Here is a 2,959-nt window from a genome sequence, read left to right as displayed (position 1 = left end):
ACTTCAGGAGCTTGACGGACTGGTGACTGGAGGTGCAGCTGTTGGTGTACAGGGAGAAGAGCAGAGGGGAAAGAACGCAGCCTTGGGGGGAACCGGTGCTGATGGTCCGGGAGGCTGAGACGTGTTTTTGTAACGGGTTGTATATGGACCCAAATGCAACACACCAGATTCCAGGGATCTTTGGCTTTATTGCAAACCTCCAGATACAGCAGGCAGAGTTTAATCAGAGTCAGGATCAGAAGGCTGGTGGGTTTACCGGGAGTCAGGCAAGGCGGGTAGAACAGGGGCAGGCAGGGTCGAGAACAGGCGATCAATCCGTGGGAGCGTGCTGGAGAGTCTGGTATGGAAAAACCGAAGAACAATCTGGCAAATGTGTCTGGAAGGCAGGAGTCTATATAGGGGCTTGATTACTGATCAGAGGCAGGTGAGTGAACAGGTGAAGGGAGTTTAGACTGATGAGGAGGGAGTGACTGACAAGAAGAATGAGGAGGGTGTGGAGCTGAACTGTGACAGTTTTCCCAGCTTGACGTGCTGCTTCCTGTCAAACAGGAAGTCAATGATCCACCTGCAGGTGGAGTCGGGCACGTGCAGCTGGGAGAGCTTGTCCTGCTGCATAGATGATGGTGTTGAAAGCAGAGCTGAAGTCCACAAACAGGATCCTGGCGTAGGTTCCTGGGGAGTCCAGATGCTGGAGGATGAAGTGAAGGGCCAAGTTGACTGCATTGTCTACAGATCTGTTGGCTCTGTAGGCGAACTGCAGGGGGTCCAGGCGTGGGTCGTGAGGGTTTTTAGATGGGACAGGACCAGGCGCTCAAAAGACTTCATAACCACAGAGGTCAGGGCGACGGGCCTGTAGTCATTTAGTCCTGTGATCCTTGGTTTTTTGGGGACGGGGATGATGGTGGAGGTGTTGAAGCAGGCTGGTATGTGACATGTTTCAGTGAGGTGTTGAAGATGTCTGTAAACACCGGAGACAGCTGATCAGCACAATGCTTCAGGATGGAGGGGGAGACAGAGTCTGGGCCGGCTGCTTTGCGGTGGTTCTGACAGCATAAGCAAGGGATGTAGACAGGTGAGACAGATCTCTTTAGGTCTGCCCTGTGAAGCTCCAGATCATTTAGCTCCCACTAGACTAGTCACTCCAGTGTTAGTCCAGGGTCGGCCAAAACTCTTGATCGTCGGCCATTTACAGACAAATGTAAGGAGTCAAGGGCCAAACAGAAGTAAATATTCAACCAGTTAACACTGCAGAAAATCTGTGTTTCAATCAAAATAACTACACAACAGCACGAAACAGTTTGACGTTATAGTCATGTATTGGTTTTCCCACATATTATGAAAGGTCATGTTGTATTCGCTGCTGTAACATTGGATTTAAATGAATTCAATACAATACTTAAACTCTAATACAGTGCATGGCCTAAGTGTCCAGTTCAAATTTAACAAGATACATGTAAATGTAAGATTTAAATCTGTATGTCTGACATCAAGGTGTAACAAACGGAACAGGGAAGATACTGCCATCTGTGCCAATACACTGAGTCAGTAAAGTCAGTTTCAACTAGGATGTGTGCTGAATATACATCCATCCATCCATCCATTTTCCACCGCTTATCCAGGGTCGGGTCGCGGTGGCAGCAGGCCAAGCAGGCTGACCCAGACCTCCCTCTCACCGGCAACATGTTCCAGCTCATTCTGGGGGATCCCGAGGCGTTCCCAGGCCAGCTGGGAGATGTAATCTCTCCAGCCCCGGGGTCTCTTCCCAGTTGGACGTGCCTGGAAAACCTCCAGTGGGAGGCGTCCAGGAGGCATCCTAATTAGATGCCCGAACCACCTCAGCTGACTCCTTTCGACGCAAAGGAGTAGCGGCTCTACTCCAAGCTCCCTCCTGATGACCGAGCTCCTTACCCTATCTCTAAGGCTGAGCCCGGCCACCCTACGGAGGAAACTCATTTCGGCCGCTTGTAGCCGCGACCTTGTCCTTTCGGTCACGACCCAGAGTTCGTGACCATAGGTGAGGGTAGGAACGTAGACCGAGTGGTAAATTGAGAGCTTTGCCTTCCGGCTCAGCTCCCTCTTCACCAAGACGGTCCGGTACAGCGCCTGCTTTACTGCTGCAGCCGCACCGATCCGTCTGTCGATCTCCCGCTCCATCTTACCCTCACTCGTGAACAAGACCCCGAGATACTTGAACTCCTTCGCTTGAGGTAGACACTCCGTCCCCACCGGCCATGGTGCTCCGGCAGAGCACCATGGCCTCAGATTTGGAGGTGCTAACTCTCATCCCCGCCGCTTCACACTCGGCTGCAAACCGCCCCAGTGAATGCTGGAGGTCATGATCCGAGGAGGCTAACAGGACCACATCATCTGCAAATAGCAGAGAGGCGATCCCGAGACCCCCGAAACTGATGTTCTCCGCCCCCAGGCTGCGCCTAGATATCCTGTCCATGAAAATCACGAACAGGACCTGAATATACAGTGCAATTTATTCAAAATATGTTCAAGCTACTTTCTAGATTATTAAAAAATGACGAGGGGCCATTTTAAAACGGGCAGCGGGCCGCAGTTGGCTCGTGGACCGTAGTTTGGCCACCCCCAGTCCTTTTGACCCCAGGCTTCTTTTCATGCACTTCACAAGTATTTTATTAGTATATCTGGATATATCCACATGTTAAAACAGTATTTTCATACTTACAATATGCAGCTATACTGTATGTTTATCATTTGATACAGCAAATGATATATAATCTAATATATTCAGAATGTATAACCATTAAAAAGCTCCAATGTTTGACATATTTTAAATTGACAGTTTAAACTCCATGTCTGTTTGGGTAACTGTTGGACCTTTCAGCAGCTTCTCCTGAGTCAGCAGTATGTGTCTGATACAGATCATTTCCACTGGCATTCCCTGTGTGTGTGTGTGTGTGTGTGTGTGTGTGTGTGTGTGTGTGTGTGT

Source organism: Anarrhichthys ocellatus, unplaced genomic scaffold (assembly GCF_004355925.1).
Source record: "Anarrhichthys ocellatus isolate YVR2014 unplaced genomic scaffold, GSC_Weel_1.0 scaffold172, whole genome shotgun sequence".
NCBI lineage: Eukaryota > Metazoa > Chordata > Actinopteri > Perciformes > Anarhichadidae > Anarrhichthys > Anarrhichthys ocellatus.
The sequence above is the reverse complement of the archived record's forward strand: the minus strand, read 5'-3'. Positions refer to the sequence as shown.